Here is a 24,261-nt window from a genome sequence, read left to right on the forward strand (position 1 = left end):
AATGATGCATCAACCAAAGCATGTTGAAGATTAGTCAATTGATGCAGTATTCTAAAGGGCACATTGCATATGAATTAGTATATAAGGTATACTGATATTCTTTGAATATTTTCTTTGGCATGAGATGTCAAAGAAGGAGAGTTTTGATGTCACAAATCATTCTATAAAAAGGGATAAAGTAAAAGAGGAAGAATAATTGAAGAAATTGGTTTGATATCAAAGAGGGAGAGTTTTCTATCAAATAATGATGTTGTTTTCTGATAGAGGGAGAAGACTAAAGATAGATGGAGTTCTCATAGATGAAAATCAAAATGAAACTAAGGATATTTTCCTTACTTCATTCTTTTGCTCTATAAATTTCACTATATTATGACATGTTGTGTTGCCTTCAATGCCAAAGAGGGAGAATGTTGAAAACAATTGGTTAATTGTGTATTATCCTTGATGTTACACAAAATGTCATATCATTGCTACTTAGTGTCTACCAGGATCACTTGGGTGATGAAGATAGTTTCTTGTGTCTACTAATTATTCTTGTGTATGCCAAGTTTAGATGTTAGTGTCTACTGAGTTCACTTGGGAGACAAAGGAAAGTTGGAAGATAACAAGTGTTAAGTGACCTCACTCAATCACCAAAGAGAATTCGCAGAAGGTAGTGTCTACCGAGTTCACTCAAGAGACAAAGAAAGTTGGCATGAGAATCAGTGTTAACCAAGCTCACTTAATTAATGATGGAATATCTATTTTTGGTTAGTCTCTACCGAGCAAGATTGGCTAACGAAGGATTTTCTTGCTTTGGCATATTAAGTTCAATTGATTTGTTTGTTGGTTCTAGTCGACTAAGAAGATGAATATTAAGTATTCTAAGTTGTATTCAGGCTAACTTGAAAATGTGTAAGATATAAATATAAGGTCAAGTTGAGGATTGAATATGTGCAATAAAATAGAAGATTTGAAGATTCCAAGAGGAAGTGAATTTGAAGGATAAGAAAAATATCCTTGTGGAAGTGCAAAGATGCATTCAATCAGAAAGGATCAAGTATTAAAGCCAAAATTAAGATCTGTAATCAAAAATTTAGTTGTATCAAAAATTAGGTCATCTTATTGTTACTTTTTAACCATTCTAGTAGTAGTCTAAATCTCTTAACAGAGTTGTCTTAACAGCTATTTGTAAATCCTCTAACAAGGTGGCATTTCTATTTCAATTGTCTTGAAGACCTCTAACAAGACCACTCCTAATAGAGTGATTAAATCCTCTAAGAAGGTCATACCTAACAGTGTGTTGTGTAACCTTTAATAGGGTTGGCTCCTAACAGGGCTCACTTCAAAAGAGTGAAAACACTAACTAGTTGCAATTGGTGGTTTTTCCCAAATTGGGTTTCCACGTTAAATCTTTGTATCACTTGTGTTCATGATATTTCTTTTATATGTATGCAACTAAGTTAATTTTAAGGTTAATCATAGTTAATCATGTTGAGGTTAGTATATCTAGTTATTGCTAAGTTACAGTTGATTCTTAGTACTTGTCGAGTTGTAGTTTTTGCTAGTTTTAACCAAGTGCCTATGTGTTTGCCGACTAATAGAAAAATATAGTTTAATCAAAGTTTATGTTTTGATTTGTATTGATATCTAAGGGATCTGGGATTTATTTTTGTAGTAACTGATTCACCCCTCCCCTCTCAATTACTCATCTTATATTTTCAATAGTCATATCTTCTCCTTGTTTTTTAAACCTTGATCCTCCTGATCAAATATGTCTCCTTTGTCCTTTCACTTCTTTACTCTATTCTTCTCAAACTGATTTTGCAATGTATAACTCAGTTATAGTCATCACAACCACTATGAATGACCTCTGAACTCTTAGCATTTGTCTCCCTACACACACACTAAACTTCTTAGGGTTTGGCCTTCTTAAATAAATATTGGTGGTGATGGATTAGGTAAGAATCAATGGATGAGTTTGATCCTTATTTTTGCCTAAAGATTCCCTCAAATTGATTGGTTACATATATTGCATAGGAATTTATAATATGGCTCCATAGTTATCTCTCATAATCATAAAATATGATTATGTCAACCCAAAAATGGTTTATATAGAAGTTCATTCCATTACAAACATCTATGTCATAAATTTCACTCGACATCCAAAGGCTCTAAGGTTCAGCCTTCACTATGCTCTTAATGTTGTAACTCATCTTTCGAATAGCTTGGCACACTTTATTTTCTTGGCACCAAAATCACTCATCACATACTATTTACTTGGCTCCCTCTATTGGCTTGACACCTGAATGACTTATCTGAACAATTATGCTCAGCAATCTTTGATCTTTGTTGAATAATGACTGGGTGTTTTGTCACTTCCTTGTCAAAACCAACCTAATATTAACACATTAAAAACTATTCCAAGTCCTTGAATTGAAATAAGACTATCCTTGTTCAATCCATAGTAGTGGTATAGGTTATCAAATGCCTTCCAAACATATGGGACACATAAGACTGTAATGTCATGATTATCGAGATGATGACCTAACCATGACCAAAAAATACCAACAAAACACAAGACACTATATAGATGCCAACTAATATTTAACTCAATATATACATATGATCATGAATGCTAGTGTAATAATCCAAGTCAATACTCAGAACATTTTATTGGATCCTATACACAAACTCTAGTGGAGTATCATCACTTGGCTCATTCTAACCCAAGTAGTATAATGGTATAGTACATTAAATCCCTCAAAAATTCTCATATCATTCCCTTGCATCATCTCTAATAGAAGACTGTCAACCACCCTAATGCAACATCATCACACTAGCTCCCTTGGGAACAAGCGGCTCCTTCCCTAATGGGTAGATCCCTTATCTTGCATTAAGTTTTATTATCTGATGTTTTATTTTGTTATCATTTATTTAAAACCTCTCCATGTTTCCTTTTTGTCCACTTAAAAATTGGGGTTATTGTGAGAATCCACTCTATACGTCTAGGCATACATGTCTTTCTCATCATATGATGAGTGCCACAAAGCAATATATTTCTCAACCACAATGCTCAAATACTTAGTTGCTTTATCCCACAAGATTCCTCCAATTAATTCTTATATACTTTTGGGTGGGTACAACCAATCCACACTTATCAATGGAACAAACAACCATGCAAGGGGCTACATTCAAGGAATATAGAAAAATGATAAAAGCACAAATACACTCAACTAGATAGTTTGTCAAGAGTACAAATTTACCTACTAATTTTAAAGGTACAAATTAAAACCATAGAATGATTGGAAATGTGACAAAAAATCCATTTCAAATATCCAAAATTTTGCAACAAAGTTCCAACTAAAATTTGGGCAACACACAAAATGAGGCCATAGAAAAATACCCAAAAATTGAACATCTCATAATTCAACAAAATCAAAACCCACTTCTAAAATCTATCCAAACTCTCAAAATCAAATAAAATTTACATTTAAAAAATAGATGCAAGATATAGGAACATAACTAGATAAAAACTTCATTTTCCAAACATGAAAACAAATAAAAATAATACACATATCCAACTAGGTCATAGTTTTGCATGAAATTGAGGAGGAACACTTGTTTGCAACCTTAGATCCTAAAGAAAACAAAAGAAATCATTTAATAAAAGTAAATTTATAAATCTAGGATGCCCTAGCTCACCCTAAATTCTCCAAAAACTAGGAATGAGAAGAGGAAATGATGGAAGCTTCAAACAAGCTAAAACTACATGAACGATGAGGAATTACACCACGAATCCAATGAGTCTCTTCTCACAAAGATCCACAATTCAATCTCACCCACAACATATTTAATTTTTTCAAAAGGTTTTGTAGAGAAAAAATCAATTTCTCACATATAATGAGAAGTGTGAAGAACCCACTTTTTGCCTAATATAAACTTTTTATTAAATTAACTTATAATTTAGACTAGGAAGCCACCTAATTGACTATTGATTATTATTTTCATGAATTAAAATAAATCAATTCTATACATATGAAATGCACTTCAAAAAATTAGATATTAAATAAATTAAATCATTAAAAATTCTAAAATGCATTTAAATCAACATTTTAATTTAACAATATTTGCAATAACTATGGAACCCAAAATATAATACACATTCACTAGTCTAGTCCCATAATGTAATATGAAATCCAAATTCACCAAAATGTACTAGATGGATAATAATATCACAATAATATGGATACATCATCCATACAAGGATAACATTGGCTCAAAATGAAGGCTCAAGGTCACTATCTCACAGTTCCATTGTCAGGAATATAGGTACATACTCAAATCCTTCACCTTATTATGAATGTACCTTATTTCCATTTATTAAACAAGGAAACATTAAGTGCAAATGCTCAATATAAAAATAGTCAAAGCACATATATACACGTAATCTTGAGACATTCTGTAGCTTCCCGCTTCATATTGGAAACACTAAACAAAATACATAGAATTAATACAGTACAAAATAACAAAATATAATCACATTATATTGTATTTAAATTAAAATATTTAACTTATAATTTTTAGCCATATGAAAGTGTTATGTCACAATCCTCACAATTTCTCTTGAAACCAAAATAATCTTCCCATTACAAATTCATAATTTTTTTTATTCATATTAAATAAAAACTATGAAATGGTGAAATTCATCTTATAAATTTTGAAATAATTATATTCTTTTGATAATGAAAACTATAAACCTTTTCATCACCAATGTAATAAATTTTTTCATATATTTCCTTTTAATTAACTAAACAGATGTAACTGCTCATTTCTCATAAATAGCACTAAACAAAAACATTAACACAAACTATTCTTTCTTTCCCCAAATAATATAATAGAATATGTAGCTACAAACAATGGATATTTCTTCCATTTACTAAGACAATCCTAAAACTTTACAATCTACATTTTAATCTAGAAAGCTGAAAGTAATTTTTTCTCTTAATACTTTCTCACAACAATATTCACTTCCACATTGCTTTTACAACAACTTGAACATCTGATTTCATTCCAACAAGTTAACATAAAATAGAATATGCATTTAGTTGAGAATACTCTTCCATGTCACTTTTCAAAAAGGACATTGTTACTACACAAGGGGGGAGACGTGATAGCTACATTCTTCACTTCCAAGCTTGAAAGAAACTCCACAAGAAAATTTGGTAATAAAATAAAGAATACTATTCCATGGAAGGCTTACCTCCAAGCCTAGGCCTTTACAAGGCCAATCGTAAGCTAGAAGAACTAGATACAAAACAAGGATACACACATACCATTTATGAAACATAATAACTACAAAACAAAAAATAGACATAAGTTAAGAAACAACATTTACCAAGCTTGCACAATAGGCCACCTAGGGACCTGTTAATGAGGGTGAAGGTGGACCAAGCTCAAGAGGAGACTATATACATGAAGAATGATAACCAAATAGTGTAACTTTGTAAGGATTGAAGATAATCAAAAAATCATGCCTTTACTAGGCTTCAAGATAAGAAAAGTATTCTCACCATATCTCTCCTTATAACCCCCAAAGTGCAATAGCACAAGGATGGCAGCATGGATCCCATACTCCATGCTTTATCCCTCTTCTCCAAAAGAAGAGACTCTATACTGTAAGGGTTGGCCCAACTAGCTACTTCACCCACAAAGCCACTAATTCTCTCCCAAGGGTGAGCGATGCCTTGACCACCCATAACACAATTCAAGGAAATCAATAAGAAAATAATTGCAATCCAACACATTCCTTTCCATGCAAAGAATCAATGTTTACAATACCATTTTTTAGTAAGAATATGAAATACATAAGATGAGAAGGAGACCAATCTTGGTCAAAGCCATATGACATGATAGTTAATGAAGAGTTCCCTCCCAATCCTCCAAAAAATATAACTCCTAACTTGCCTCCCAAAATTGGACAATGGGTTAGCCAATAATGAAGGAACCCCTTAAAAGCTCTCTACACATTTCCCATAATCCTCTTGGTGAAAGTGTGAGCTCCCATTGGTCGCTCTTCCCAAGTCCTTATAATTCTTATGTTTAGAAACTAAAAAGGTAACTTTTGAAAAGGAAAAAAAGGTCTTTTGAACAAAATAGAAGGTTTCCTAACTAAGGTCATGCTTCTAAAAGCTAATTCTCGTCCATCTTGGAAAACCAACTTTTTGGAAGGCCTCCCAAGTCAACTAAGGGTCATCCTATGGTTAAAATTGACCCTTATCCATAGGTATACCAAGTGGGCTTGTTAAAAGAGGCCTAACTCAACCATACATGGTCATATGACCCCTCAAAACCCCATCTAAAGTTTACATATGAATTCCATGATATTTAACCCAACCTAGGGCTCTCTAACCAAGTGGGTCATATGGGAATCCCAATAGGTTACAATGGCCAAGGTAGAGTTCACATTTTTCCTAGGTGGATAAGCTATGCATACACATCACATGTGTTAACTGACACCACAATTACATATCACAACACACATGTCATTTCCCACCTAGAAATTTATATTAATAAATAATAATTAATAATTACACACATGCAACTACACATTTATGAATAAAACACTATTACAAATGAGATTTTGTCTCTTATTAGACAAAACCTTGGCTGGCTATTTCACATAGTTTTGGCTCTAGTTCTTTGAATTAATTGCATGGACTTTCCTACACGTCTTAACTCAAATATTAGTAGCCCAAGAAATCACACACACACACACACACACACACACACATATATACATAAATGCATGAAAATCATAACATCACATAATTCCAATCATCATTCAAATAATTTAATTCAATTCTAAATTTTATAATATACAATATATAACATAAGTGATTCACATTGAAGCCACAACCACCTCAAAGCAACTTCATTCACTATTTTCAAAAAAATCTAATTTAGAATGCATTCATCACATCATAATATCTATTCAAATCAATTAGTCATATTTAAGTTACTCATAGTGTCTAATTACCATCAAGAGTTAGCACATAATAATATAAAGCACATAACCATAGAATCAATTATCTAATTAGGATGTATACATAATGTTTTCAACTTAAGTTCCCTAATCAATCATCAAATCAAAGCATTACATCCTATGTTGTTAACATCACCTAAATCATAAACATAGTAATTTAACATCCCACGTGAATATCCTTCTAACATTAGAAACATAAAGCTTCATTTGACATGTAAGCATTGTACATGATTTTGACCATACAATCTCCATATTTAGTCTTCCTAATCATTTTTTCATGCCCAAGTGCGCACGCGCATGTGTGTGTGTGTGTGTGTGTGTGTGTGTGTGAATGTATGTATGTATGTATGTATACATACATACATACATATATATATATACATACACATATATATACATAGATATATATACATAGATATACATAGATATATATAGATATATATACATAGATATATATAGATATATATACATAGATATATATATACATATATATGTATATATATCTATGTATATCTATGTATATTTATGTATATATATCTATGTATATATACATATATATGTATATATATGTGTGTATATATGTATATATATAGATATATATATACATATATATATATATATATATATATGTGTGTGTGTGTGTGTGTGTGTGTTGTGTGTGTATAAATGTATATATATATATATGTGTGTCTATATATATATATATGTGTGTGTGTGTGTGTGTGTGTGTGTATATGTATATGTATATATATATACATATGTGTGTGTGTGTGTGTGTCTATATATATAGACACATATATATCTATATATATACATATATACACACATATATATACATATACATACATAGATATATATACATAGATATAAATATATACATATATGTATATATTTATATATATATCTCTATATATATATATATCTATGTATGTATATATATCTATATATATGTATATATATATATCTATGTATATAAATGCATATATATGTGTGTATATATGTATACATATGTGTGTGTATATGTATTTATATGTATATGTATATACATGTATATGTATATATGTATGTACATACATACATATATATATATGTATGAAACTAGCAACATAGGTTTGTATCGACTCATTCCCTTATGTATATATACATATGTATATACATATATATATATATGTACATATATATGTATGTATGTATGTATCTATGTGTGATACATATATATAGATATATATATATATATGTATATATACATAGATATATACATATACATACATAGATATATATACATAGATATAAATATATACATATATGTATATATTTATATATATGTATATGTATATATATATATATATCTATATATATATATATATGTATGTATATATATCTATATATATGTATATATATATATCTATGTATATAAATGCATATATATGTGTGTATATATGTATGTACATACATACATATATATATATATATATATGTATGAAACTAGCAACATAGGTTTGTATCGACTCATTCCCTTATGTATATATACATATGTATATACATATATATATATATATATAGATGTACATATATATGTATGTATGTACATATATATGTATCTATGTATGTATCTATGTGTGTGTGTGTGCGCGCACGTATGTGTGTGTTTGTTATATAACTAAGAGGAGTGGTGAATTAGTTACTTCTAGTTATCACACACTCCCTTCAAACTATTTTAGTACTAATAAAACATTATAAATATCAATAGAAATCACTTGGTGATATCATTAATTAACTCTTTCAATCACTTTATACCAAACTGTTATCTCATTGTCCTTGCATTACCGAGTATCAGTAAGCTTTCTAATTATTTCCTAGCTATTACTTAGTTATTATTGAGTTACAATAAATTTTAAAAATGTGTAAAATAACTTAGAACACAAATAACATTCACAAATTTTTACACCAATATTTTAACATGGAAACCCTATGAAAGGAAAAACCACCTAGGACCAGCAACCTAAAAAATTTACTCTTCTAAAGTGAGCTCTTCTTGAAGCCAACCTTGTAAAAGGTTACATACACATTATTAATGTGACCATGTTAGATGATTTCACCAAAAGATCATCTAGACCTTATCATTCCTTATTCTAGACTAAAGAATAGTTTGATTTAAAGGATGTAAAAACACCACTAATCGATCTTACCATATAGGATTCAAAGATTTGTTCAACCCACTCAGTTCTTCCAAGTTTTTTTTCTACAATGGTTAAATAGTAATAGTAGAAATGATATGTTAAGAATAGCAACTACCTTTTCTTGTTCCGATCCCTATTCTTACTCTTTATCTATCTAATCTCTCTCCTAGATCTCCTTTCACTTTGTACTTTGACTTGGTTGATTAACACTTTTACTTTCTCTTTTCACTTCTTGGTTCTCTTGGCTCAACAATCTTCTCTCACCTTCTTCAAATTCATATTCACAGCAGGTCAGCACTCTAGTTGTATGATAAAAAACAACATAATAACCAATAGACTAAAACTATCTTATTCTCATCCTTAAATAGTTCTCTCAACACTTCCAAATCCTTCCATATTTTTTTATTTAATTACTGTCATCAATCTTAGGTTCATATCAAATTTTCAAACTCAAAACTTCATACAATCAATTTAAACACTCAAAAAATATAATTATAATTTTGTGTCCATTCTTATCTTCATTCATTATTCTCCACCATCATATCCTTCTTGAATTTTCTTAGTCGTAGATCTTGTAAAAAAATTTGACTCATGCCTTAGACCATCTCAAACTTTTTAAATTACCACCAAAAGTTGGCCTTAGATTTTAATTCTACAATCTTGTTCATCTAGTTGTTACTCGATAAACATAACAATTTACTTTGAAAATATAGAACTCGATTAATGCTAACTATGTTGGGAAATATTGGGTTCCTCTTTTACCTTGTTAATTGCTCGAGCAATACTACAACTACTCGATGAATCTAGTCTCCTTCATTAACGTTGTCACTTGATTAAGCTTGAGTTCTTCAATTCATTGCAAAAATATATGATTGTAAAACAATCAAACTAATATTACATTATCAGTGTACAACTCATTCAATTACCCATTGAATACCTTACATATCACTCATGTCTTCATGAGACTTTCTTCAAATCCTTTTCATCAATCAAATCCTCTTCATCAATCTAATGATATGACACTCAACTAAGTTAGCATAATTCTAGCCAACTAAGACTTTGACATCAATAAAAATATAATAATTGATATGACTCTTTTACATACATTCATAACAATATCAGCCAACAATATCTCACTATCAATTACATTTCCAATTAGGGCTAACAATCTCCCCTTTTGGAATTGACAGAAACACATAACATAAGAGTTTACATTACAAAACATTACATAGGTTAATAAAATTTATACATTGACAACAATACAAAATTTCAACTCTTTTATTGCAACTATAGGAACTTTTTCACTTTGTATGTATCTTTAGTAACAACAATCAATAATCATCTTCAACATATATCTCCCTTAGGTTATGATCTCCATTATTTTCACCCTACAGTATATTCTCCCTTGTGAAGATTTCACCCCCTTTGGTATACTTCAAAATTTTATTACTCTCTCCTTTTTTAAGTTACACTCTCCCCTTTTCCATGGTTTGGTCATTCTCCCCACTTTGAGTAGTCTGTCCCCCTTTGATATAAATGCCAAAGATCATTATAAATTCCATCATGAAACTTATAAAACCTTGCAGTTATCCTTTTAACTTGCATGTACTGATCACATCAATTTCATCAGAGTCAACTTCACAACTTCAAAAATAGTCCTAAAGTGTGAACACTTTTTGCATCAACACCATGAAGATATTATAATTCATCCCTAAATTGATGAAGTATGCCTCTTTGTTTAGTGAATTTTGGATAGGGGTAGGACCCCCAGTTTACATCTTAGATTATCAAAAGCATCCTTGGGTAATGGTATAGTAAATATTTCAATAATTTTTTATTTAACTTCACATATTCAAGCCTTACGTGTTTCTCTTGTACTTGCTCCCTCAAATAATGATATTTGATTGATATGTGCTTTTTTTTTATATGCATCACCAAAAAAATTTAAAATATATGGCACTAGTATTATCACAATAAATAGTAATAGGCTCGATTACCTCTTCTTACATGCCTTCCAATAATTACTTACTTCATACAATATTTGAACAATTGATTGCAACAACCACATATTCAACTTCAATTGTAGATTGTGAAATACAACTCTATTTCTTGATTATCCATGTTATCAACTTTTCTCTTAAAAATAAAGCTCCACCACTTATGTTTTTTCTATCATAAATATTCCCATCCCAATAAACATCTATGTAGACTTTAATAATAAAGTCATCCTATTGTTTATACCATAGGCCATAATGTTTAGTTCTTTTAATATATCTGAATATCCTTTTTATAACAGTCCTATATGTCTCCTTTGGATTAGATGAAAAACTTGTAATAATTCCAACATCTAGTAAAAAAATTTCTCTACCATGAACAACCTACTATAACTTTTCAATCTTAGATCTATATAGTGTTTCATTTACCTAACCAATACTGTCTTCTTTTGATAATTTTACTCCAATCACCATTAGTGTATTGATTGACTTAGACTCATCCCTCCTAAATGTTTTCAATATTTCTTTCACATAATTATACTGAGTTGCATAGATACCTTTCTTTTTTTGGTAGACATATAATGTAACAATAAACAAATCTCACAAAACATTGGCATCGCAAATGTAGTACTCAATTGTTCATTAAATGTCTTACTCAACATGTCATTTCCATAAAATATTATGTCATAAAAAAATATTTCAACAATCAACACCATATCTTCATAATCATTTTTCAAATATAGATTATTGTTGTTATGTGTTCTAAAAAATCCAATTCTAATCAAATGAGAGTGTAATATTTCATATCATGCTCTTGGAGCCTATTTCAATCCAAACAATGTTTTGTTCAAATTGTAGACCATGTTCTTCTTTTTAGGTTCAGTGAATAGGTTTGTCAATATAGACATTCTCTTCAAGTATTTCATTCAAAAATATAGATTTTGGATCCATTTGATATACTTTGAACTTCTTGTATGTAGAATAAGCTAACAATGTTCTTACTACTTCTAATCTTTCCACATATGAAATAGTCTCACCATAATCAATTCCCTCTTCTTGTGCATATCCTTTACAAACCAATATATCCTTATTTTTTACCACTTCTCCATTCTCATTCACCTTGTTTATGAAAATTCACTTGATTCCAATCACATTTTTATCAGTAGTTTTGTGTACTAATGTCTAGGCGATGTAGGAGCATCCTAGGCTAGTGGCAATCCTACATGGTAAAGTCATTGGATTTTGATTTGAGGACTCTATCACCAAAGGATTGGTTCTCAGTCACTACTAGGTGTAGTGTTGGTCAAGATTCTCAATCACTAAAGGATCTCATCATTTATTGTTTCTCAGTGTATACTAAGTTGCCCAACATATGAGGAACTTAGCAATGCTTGTAGGAGTTTGGTCATACTTGGTGGTATTTGGGAGTTTGGTTTGTTGAATGTAGTTCTTACAAATTTGATTAGTCAACTTGATGCATTTAATGTGTGTAGCATGTGATCACATCATGGAGTGATCCTGAGAGTTTGTGTGGGCCAATTTGGTTCTTGGTTATTTGTCCTATGTATGTATAATGGGTGGTGTAAGCCTTCTAAGGCATTTGGCATTTAATATCTATTGTAGGCCAAGTTGTGGCTTAAATATATATTTAATGTAAGGTTTTATTTAATTAATAACTTTATAGGCCAACTTGTGGCTTAGTTGGGTATAAGTAGAGGGTTTTGTGGAGTCTTGATTCATATTCATTCGGCATGGAGTAGCTAAGAGAGAAAAGTTTTGTTAGAAAGGATAGGATTTTTGTTGCACCAAAAGATTGACTTGTTAATGCCTAATACAACCAATAGTCTTATAGAACCATAGGAAGCAGTTAAGCCATGTTGTGAATCCTACAAGGGATGTTGGCCCACTACCAACAATCTCCCTCCCAAAATCACTCACCATGGCCAGTAGGATTCTGACCTGTGACCAAGCTCTAATACCAATTTTTAGAAAGGACAAGATTCATCTTTTGGTGCAATGGTAACCCTGTCCTTTCTAATAAGTTTGTGAGCAGATCTAGTAGCTACAGCTTGGGAAACAAGGAGATTTATTGGTGGCTTGCAAGAATGAGTTTAGACCTTGTTGGAGGTTTCTACCAGATTTTTTTTGTGCTATGGATATGGACTAGCTAGGGTTTGGAATTATATTTTGAGGGATCTTGCAAAATTATTAATTTCTTTATATTTGGTCATAACTAGGAAGGCTTTATAGCCTAGCACTTTGCATGTAATCAGTTGTTTATGAATAAAGAATTGAGTTTGGTATTAAATCTTGTATCTTGTATTGTGTTTCTATTGTGTAGTTATTTATTGGGGGCTTGGATATCTCCTTTGGGTATTCTCTGACCTTGTATTGCATCAGATGGTATCAAAGCTAGTTGTCCTAAGCATGTGGATAGATCATTGAATGTAAGATATTTTGCACCAAGACCTTGAGTTGTGTGAAGATTGATCTTGTGGATTTGTTGCTTTGGATTTTCACAAATCTATGAAGATTACTCTAAGAAGATTGGACCCTAGGGAAATTGAAGATCTCTGTGATGTTGTGGAACTAAGTATTTCAGAGAAGATTAGATAAAATTTATAATCTAAGATGGAGTTAGTGAAGAATGAGATCATGAGGGTTATAGATGGTGTACCTAGGAATGTGGGTACTAAAGATGGATATGAGGAATATCTTGAAGACTTTGAGGTTGTTGTATTTAGTGGTCAAGATAGAACTAATTGTGTGGAGAGATCTATGGAAGATAGAGTTGGTTGACCAAATAGATCTAATACTCGATTGATGTTTCTAATTTCTTTGGTACTTTACATCCTAAAGACTTGATTGATTGGATTGGTCAATTGGAAGGCTACTTTGAGTTAGAGGATATTGGAGATTCATTTAGAGTGAGGTTGGAACAAACTAATTTGAAAGGACATGCTTCTCTTTTGTGGAAAGAATTGCAAAGAGATAGAGATGAGAAAGGTGAAATGAATTTTACTTGTTGGCGATTGATGGTGACAAAATTAAAGGCTATCATTCGTATTGATTATGAACTTGAGTTGTTTAAAATATTGCAAAATCTAAAATAGAAGGATATGTCTATGAAGGATTATACTAAGGAGTTCTACAAGTTTAGTATTTGATCTAGGAATAGAGAACTTTCTGAAATAAAGGCTTGAGATTTAAGATTGGTATGTTGAATATTGCTTTAGTGTAGGATGCTTATTAGTATGCTCTAAAGGAAGAAGATAAGTTAAAGAGAAGAAAACAAGGTAATTCCTGTGGGGAAAAGAAGTGAGATCACTCATCAAAGGATAAATCAAGAGTGAAAGGTGAATCAAAACCTATTGATTAGAAGAAGAGGACAATTAGAGGTGAATTTAAACGTACTTATTTTAATTGTTGTACAGAAGGTCATAGTTCTTTTAAGTCTTCCTAGAAGGCTAGAGATAGAGGAGTTAATTTTTTGAATGAGGTACAAGACCATATCAATGAACCTAAGAAGGAAGGGGAGATTTTGTTCACTTGGTTAGCACTATTTGGTAAGAAGGCACTGGAACCTTGTCAAAGGAGTAAATTTTTTAGGACGCATTGTAAGTCTGGTGGTAAAATTTGCAATGTGATTATAGATGGTGGTAATACAAGATGAACGTGCTTTGGATGTGAGGGAGAAATTTCTTATTTATTTTTAGATTGGGTAGTATAAAAATAAAGTGTTGTGTGACATTGTGGACATGAGTAGTTGTCACATATTGTTTGGTAGACCTTAGTAGTATGATTGCAAAGCTATGCATGATTGTGTCAAGAATGTGATTATTATTAAGAAGGGTAGCAGGAAGCATTCCCTACTTCCTTTTTAGAATTAAGAACTTGGTAGAAGAAATGTCAGCTTTGGCAGTTGAGTTGAGCTGAAGGATTCTGAGAGGGTTAGAGATTACCATGGAAAATAGACATGTGCTACATCAAGAAATGATGTGTAAAAGAAGAGAAACCATATGACTATTGCTAGAAGGGATTGACAAAAGTGGAATAAAGGGAAGAGGGTGCAAGTTGAAGACTTGGAGGATGTGTATATGAAGACCCAAATTGGTATTTTTGTGTTGAATCCAAAAACATGTTCTTCTAGCTACTAAGAACATATTTTTATACCTAGAGTGTCTAATGCAGGAACATCCTAGGCTAGTGGTAATCCCACATGGTAAAGTAATTGGAATTGGAGTTGAGGACTCAGTCACCAAAGGAGTGGTGCTTGGTTGTTACTACGTGTTGCGCTAGTCGAGGTGCTCAATCGCTAAAGGAGCTTGGAATATGTTATTGCTCATCATATACTATATTTCTCAACATGAGAGGTACTTAGTAATACTTGTAGGAGCTCACTCATGCTTGGTGGCAATTGTTGCACTTGGCAGTTTGGTTTGTCGAATGGAGTTCTTACGGATCTCATTGGCCAACTTGGTGTATTTAATGCATGTAGCATGTGATTATTTTGTGGAGAAATTGTGGGAGTTTATGTGGACCTATTTGGATCTTTTTATTTTTTTTATATGTATTTAATGGGTGTTGTAATCCTTCTAAGGAGTTTGGTATTTAATGTTTGATGTAGACCGACTTGTGCCTTAAATATATATTTAATGTAAGGATTTATTTAATTTGTAACTTGCTAGGCTGACTTGTAGATTAGTTGAGTATAAGTAGAGAGCCTTGTGGAGTCTTAATTCATATTCATTTAGCATGGAGTAGCTGAGAGAGAGAGAGAGAGAGAGAGAGAGAGAGAGAGAGAGAGAGAGAGAGAGAGAGAGAGAGAGAGAGAGAGTTTTGTGAGAAGAGATAGTAGGTGTTACTTGGGAAACAAGGAGTTTGCTTGGTGGCTTATGAGCACAAGTTTAGATCTCGTTGGAGGCTTCTACCCAAGTGCTATTGTGCTACATATCTAGAATAGCTAGGGTTTGGCATTGGATATTGAGGGATCATGTATAACTATTACTTTATTTGTATTTGGCCATAGTTGAGAAGGCCTTAGAACCCAAAACATTGCATGTAATCAGTTGTTTATGAATAAAGAATTGAGTTTGGTATCAGATCATGTATCTTGTGTTGTATTTCCACTATGGGGTTATTTGTTGGGGAATAGGACATCTCCTTTGGGGATTCTCCTTCCTTGTACTACATCACTAGGTATTTTTTTTCACAATATGATCAATCTCCTCATTCATAGTATTAACCTAATATTCATAATCCAATGGTGCCTTAACTATTCTTGGTTCAAAATAAGTTATTAAACATGTACCTTCTCTTAGCTTTCTTCTTTCTTTTACTCCAACACTTTTGTCTTCAATTATTCATTCAAGTGAATGATTCTTCCTTGCATATTTAGCCAACACATGTTCAGTCCTTTGATTTTCAATATTTTGTTCACTTGATAGAGTTTCAACTTCCTACTCAAGTTGAACTGCCTAATGCTTGAGTATAGTGTTCTATGACTCATTTGCAAATGCTTGATTCTTGGTATTTGTATTCTATAACTTAGATACAGTATCAAGAACCTCTTTATATACATAATTAAACTTGTTTTAATCTTTAGGCTCATTCTTCCTTTCCAGATCATTCCTTTCTACAAACTCATCAATTCTTACATTAGCACTTTTAATCATCTTGCTAGTAGCTTTGACCAAACATTTATAAACTTTAGTCTTAGAAGAATAGCCAAGCAATATACCTTCATCTCCTTTAACATCAAGATTACCATTATTCATATCTTTGTGAATGTAATACTTAATTCCAAAGATTTTGAAATAACTTACATTCGATGTATGACCATACCATAGTTTATAAAGTGTCTTGTTTGTTCCTTTATTAAATTGAACTTGATTGAGTGTTTAGATAGTAGTACTAATTTCTTCTCTCTATAATACTTGAGAAACTTCCATCTCAATTATCAAAGACCTTGCACAATCCATGATTGGCCTATTTCTTCTTTCAACAATATCATTCTTTTATGGCGTCCTCAATGTAGATTATTCTCTTTTAATACTATTCTTAGCACAAAAGTTAGTGAATTCAATAGTATACTCACTACATCTATCATATCTTAAATATTTCAAAGATTTACAGTTTTTCTTTTGAACTCTAGCTTTGTACCACTTGAACATATCAAAAACATGTGATTTCACATTTATGGGCATTACAGTTGTTACCTAGGGTTTAAACCCTAAATATCCCCCCCCCCCCCCCCCCCCCTGACTCAAAAATGTGAGAAATTTAAAGAGAGAAAACTTCAAAAATCATTTTAAGATTATTTCACAATTTATAATATTTAATTCTTTAAAATAATTAAATGTTGTCATATTTAAATGCAAAATAACTAAATATCAAATTAATTCAAACTAACATTAATTTCTCACATAGTTTTTGATAAGAAAAATAGGTCTTGAAGGGAGTCTAAAACCCTTTACAAATCATGAAATTTTCAAAAAATGTTGAACCAAACAAAACTATAGTCCAAAGGTGAAACAAGTCACTGAACAAGATACAGTGACTAGGGTGGCATTGCAGATAGTACAGTACTCATCAGCCACACAAACAGGTTTTGAACAAGCACCTAAAACCCCATATAGGTTTTGAAGGGTTCCTGAAACCCTATATGAAACAACAACTCAAGGTGAAATAAGTCACCAAACAAAAGGTGACTAGGTGGCAACACAAATAATATAAAACACTACACCCACAAAAATAGGTTTTGACCAAGCTCCTAAAACCCCATGGTGAGACACACTTCAAAGAACTATAGGCCAAAATAGCTAGGGGACACTACAGAGAACAATAGGCCAAAAGCCAGGAGAGAAATGGCTAGACAACCATATCAAACTTTTCCTTTTGAACCCTTCTTTTTAGACCATAATGCCATATCAAAAGAGAGGTTGGAGGGCTTGATCTTTTTTCTTTTTACCATTTTCCATCCATCCTCCACCAAACCAATAGCCTTCTACCACTAAAAATCAGCATCATCATAGCCAGTTCTTGAAACCCTCGAGACTAGGGAAAAGGTTGCAGAAGAGAAAGTGATAGTAGAAGCCTAAGACATAACACCAACACCTTGAAAAGGAACCATAGGAGGAACCACCTTGGAAACACTAGAAAATAGGATAGTACAATCTAGAGATGGACCAGCTACCACCACAAAAGGAGCCAAAGGTGGATCCACCATCAATATGCCAGGAGTAGATGGACTAATAGAGACAACAATAGAGTCCATACCAGTAACTAGGATAGAAAAATCCAAAGATGAACCAGTTACCACCACAAAAGGAGCCAAAGGAGGGGACAGATTAATAGAGACAGTAGTAGAACCAGGATAGTGGAATCCAAAGATGGACCAGCTACCACCACAGAAGGAGCTAAAGGAGGATCCTTCATCAAGATGCTAGGAGAAGACAGTCTATCAAAGACAGTAGCAAAATTCACTGCCAAAGTATCTTGCGAAGAGTCACCATTCCCTGCAAAAGGGTTAATTTCTCACATAGTAAATTCTATAAAGAATTAATTATTATTAAAATATGAGGGTGAAAGTAAAAGAGTTAATTGGGTAAGTTGATGGAGTAGATTATATTTGGAAAGGAATGCTAAAATAATTAAATTCTTTTTAAAGAATTAATTATTATTATTGTAATTTGTATTGGTAGGGTAAATTGGAAAGAGAATTTAAAATGATTAATTCTTGAAGAGAATTAATTATTATTGTAATAGGAGATATTTGTGGAAAATTTGTATGGGATTGGAAAATGGATTTTAAGGAAAGGGAGTTATGGTAGTTGAACAACTACTCGGGTAGGATTTCTTTAAAAGTAGGACTATTGTAAAATGGTCAACTCTCCATAGATAGAAAAACCAAAACTATTTTTGGATTAAGTATCTATGCTCTGAACTTTAAAGGGATTTTTGTTGTGATAAGTAATATAAAGATCTACAGTTTTATATGTTAAAGTCTTTCTAGAATAGGTATTGTTGTCTATTATGTAGTGATTTTTGTTCTTGTGGAGATGAATTGTTTGTGAAAGCTTTGCTTTATCTTATTATAGTTTGAAATCTTTTTTTGAGGTTGAAAGAGTTCAAGGGAAGAAGGAAAAATCTTAAGTCACTTTCATCTTTAATGATTAATCATGTGGATGATTATTGTTGTTAGATGACAATTATTTTTCAGCCTGCACATTCTCTTCATTTTTATGAATTGATTGTTTAAAGATTTTTAATATTTTTTGGAAAAATACTCAATGGAAAGGTTTTCCCTCAAAAGAGTAATTAATGACTATCTTTTCAAAATGGTAGCTGCACCTAATAGTATTGCAAAGCAATACTAGGAAGAGAATTCCTTGCACCTTTGTGGGAATTCAATTTGTTAGTTTATCAAGAATTTCTCTCCTTATGGTTTAAAATCAAGGAAAAATATTGTTTACTAATAGTTTTTTGGTGACTCTGTTGGGGAAATCAGAGTGTTATGTGTAGTTGATTTCTAAAATTTTGAGGTACCTCCCCGAGGATGGAGGTTGTCAACTCTATTGAAGATGAATACTAGAATGTATTTCAAAGATCTATCCAATAATCTTGAAGGATTAGATTCCTGCAAGAAATGAAGATGATATTGATATGTTTAGTTTTATTCCTACATTTAGAGAAAATCCAATCCAAGAAATCATAGAGGATTTGACAAAGCAAGTAGCATTTTTAAAATGTTTTTATGGTGTTATCCTCATCCAAAGAAGATCTCTTGTGAAAGAGCAAGAAAAAGTAGAGGAGAGGTGTGAAGAAAAAGAAATTGGTGAAGGATGCATGAACAAGAAAATGTTGTTAAAGAGGACTTAGGGGACAATCAAGAGGAAGAAAAAGATTTGCATATTTTTCAGCCTCCTACAAATCTTTTACACTATCTTCCTTTGGAGGAATCAATGCAGCAATTTATGGTGGAAAAATTACATGAGCAATCAAACGTCTAAGAAACTCACAGTATAGAAACCTTTATTGGCACTTCATCTACCTTTGTGAAAGATGTTGATTTGAAAAGTGTAGGAGATTATAATTCTGTATTTTCTTTTCCCCCATGCATATATCTTTCATAGATGAGATGACTTTTACTTTGGCCATATTGCTTTCCCTTCAACCAAATATGCATTCATCCTTCCAAAAATTGATTCGAAAAGGCTCATACTTTTACCAACCTATAAATGGTCACAATTAGTTTTTAGGGTTTTCCCCTCTCCATTGTAAATAACTCCCCTATTTTTTTGCAATTTTTGGCTTGGTTTGTTTCTTCTTCTTTTTTTCCTATTATTTCCCTCCAATAAAATGTCTCAGCTTTTAGCCTTTCCCCTTTCATTGAATCAATCCACAATCTAAAAAACTTTAAGAAATAATGGCCTTGCCATTGATTGGAAACATCTTGTGTTTACCCAACCTCATTTTCCAGAGTTATTGGAGCCATACGTTGAAATATAATAATACCCCAAAGTCACCCAATGGCTCCTTTCATTAATGGAGCGAATATATATTTTTCCAACTACATAGTCTCTAGACATTTTTGCACTTACACTTCAAGAAATTAGGGTTCCTTGAAAAATAAATGATGAGGTCTGAATAATGGGATTATATCCATCTTTTGTCAAAGACTAAGGTATGTAGGAAAATATTCAATGTAAAACTACAATCACAAATCAAATATTTGGTAAAAGGAGTTTTCCTATTGGTTGAACACTTGAGGTGCTTTGCTAAATCATCACTTAGATTATAGTTGGTTATGATCCTATTATTTTATTTTAATCAAAGATAGACACCTAGGCTTTAAATGCATTGCAGTGCATGTGAAATTGTTCAAAGATAGTTTTGTGGAGTGGACATGTGGCTCGTCTTTTTCATATCATGTTTCCAAATAATGTCTAGAGCTCATATGAGAAAAGAAATATTGAATCAATATTAGCTAGCTAGTATTTTATTTTCCAAGTCAAGATGGGGACCCAACATGATGTCTGTGTGTTGAGATTGGCATTAAAAATAATAGAATTTAACGGTGCCAAAAAAAAAATCATTGAAAATGATATAAGCAAGCCCTAAGGTGTAGCTCCCATATTATATGTATATTTTAATTAGAATATGTGTAATGGGCTATTAATCTAATCATAATCATTTTTCAATGTGCATACTATTTCTAAGTTGATTTAGAACCCAATGTATTCCCCTTGGTCACTAAGAGGCCCGATATACAACTAAGATGCATCACCTATGGCATACCTTTGTTCAAGAGATCATGAAATATCCAACTTGGGAGATCTCTAATGTTGATGTTCACAATGTCATTGTTTTCTCACCTTGGCATGATACACCAATGTCACCCTATGTCCAAATCTGAAATAATGGTGCTTAAAAACTGGTGTGATGCTTTGAAGAATCAATGATAAGCCCCAATGCAGAATTGCTACCAACAACAGAAGTTGTGATTCATGTTTTGAAATATGTAATGAGAGCATGTGATAGACAGCCAAAATGGCATTCATTAAATTGGAAAATGGCACAACTATGCAAGAAATAGTCATGAGGGTACCTAATTGGAGAAGTTCTTTTTAAAATGAAATCTCTTTTGCTATAGGATTGAATGTGGAGTGTGGTCCCTCTCCTTCTACAAGAATTCTTTGATGATGAAGTGCGGTGGTTGAGATTTCTAGTAGAGTGCATTAGAAGGTGTATTGTTTAAAATAAGATAGATAAGGGAATCATGGGGCTCAAAGATTAGCATCACTCCTTGCATAGATATTTAGAGGATGTGTTTGATGCTTTTCCACGTATGCAATTGAAAGAGCATTAAAAATGAGATTGTAATCACCAACCATCACATTGCATATAAGCATATTTGTAAGATCATTTGAAAATGTATATTATTCAATGCATTTGGAGATTAATGATTTTGATACTTATTTACCAAAATCTTAAGATTGAGCTTTATTGTATATGAGTTGATCCAATTATAATTTTTAGGCAATGAATATGATCCTTGAACCATCGAATCTACTAAGAACAGTTTAACTTCTCACAAATTAGATGGATACCAAATTGTTTGTGCACATGGGAGTTTAATGGGTTTGGCATTCCATCAACCATTGGTGCTTACTGTTAAAAAGCTCTGAATATGTTATTTTTTCTTGATTCAGTATTAGAGATGGATATTCAAAAAGAATTTCAACAACTTATTATCATGGCATCAAGACTCAGGGATGGCATAGATGAGAATATGATTGTGTCATTTTAATGGCATAATAATGAAAAGAGTGATGAAGGAGCTCATGTAACTCTCAAGATGTTTTTGCAAACAGCTACTCACATTGGCTCTTACACCGTGCTTAAATATACAAAGATTAAGGCCAATGATCAAAATCAATTTGGATGATGCCATGGGCATATAATAGCATATTAAGGTTGAGATGTAATGCATATTTCAAATGTAGCCTCCTTGTATTCCTCAATTTACCAACCAACAAATAAATCATGGCCTTTTTCCAGCACTAAAAGACAGTTATTTTAAATATGATGTTCTTGTGATTACATAAGAGGTTTTGGGAATGACTTGTTAATACCACAGGTTAATGGGTTTAGAAATCAATTCAATAGTATGTATTGATTCAATAGAAATCATTTTTTGGAGGTTGATTTGTGAAATCAGGGTGCAAGTGGGTAAGATTAGAATATTCTTATGAAAAAAGATATGTAAAGGCACAAATAAATAGATCTTCTAGCCCAAATCATCATGACATTGGTCTAAAAGTACTACAATGAGTAGTGACACCTTCCAAAAATGAAGCTCGAACTCCACCATCAAAAGTAATTGGGATCCTTGACATCGGATGAGAGCTTCAAAGATGATTATAACATACACAACTTTCATCAATATTTGAGCTCAAAGCCAAAGAATTTAACAAAGCATAGTAAAGTGAAGGGGTGTCAACCACTAAAGCTCTAAGTGTTAGCACAAGATGAATTTCACAATCAAAATGAAGGATCAAGTATACTATAACAACTAGATCAGAGGTTGATTGGAGGTAAGTGATGATGTGATTGGTATTGTGTCTCTCAAATGATCAAATTTTGATGGTTCTACATGAATTAACATTCAAACAGAGAGTTTAGATCTCCATGAATTTGAGAGGTAGGTTAGATTTTGGAGATCTTAATAAATTTTTGATAGTTTTGGTAGAAGCATCTTTTGATCCATGTTATGTTCTCTTCTTGCAAGCTCTACGTGATGAGGAATTGTGCAAAAAAGATCTTATCAGAAACACAAGGACAGTGGAATGATGACTCTACACCCAAATGGATAAAGCACTAGGTAGAAATAGCAAGAGATTATGAAGTTCTCTACATCCTGGCACAAAATGTAGCCCCTAGAGAGAGCCATTGTTACCTAGGGTTTTAAAACCTTAAAGTATTCCCCCCTCACTCAACAATGTGAGAAATTTAAAGAGAGAAAACTTCAAAAATCATTTTAAGATTATTTTGCAATTTATAATATTTAGTTCTTTAAAAGAATTAAATATTGTCACATTTAAATGCAAAATAATTAAATATCAAATTAATTCAAACTAACATTAATTTCTCACATAGTTAATTATATAAACAATTAATTATTATTATTATATGAGGGTGAAATTAAAAGAGTTAATTGGGTAAGTTGATGGAGCAGATTATCTTTGGAAAGGAATGTTTAAAAAAATAATTATTTTTAAAGAATTAATTATTATTATTGTAATTTACATTGGTGGGGTAAATTGGCAAGAGAATTTAAAATGAATAATTTTTAAGAGAATTTATTATTATTGCAATAGGAAGTATTTGTGGAAAATTTGTATGTGATTGGAAAATGGATTTTAAGGAAAGGGAGTTAGGGTAGTTCAGAAAATACTCAGGTATGATTTCTTTAAAAGTAGCAAATTCTATTGTAAAAGGGTTGACTCTCCACAGATAGAAAAACTGGAACTATTTTTGGATTAAGTATGTATGCTCTAAA

This window comes from Cupressus sempervirens, chromosome 6 (assembly GCF_028749045.1).
Source record: "Cupressus sempervirens isolate cs-2001-9-10 chromosome 6, ASM2874904v1, whole genome shotgun sequence".
NCBI classification, from domain to species: domain Eukaryota; kingdom Viridiplantae; phylum Streptophyta; class Pinopsida; order Cupressales; family Cupressaceae; genus Cupressus; species Cupressus sempervirens.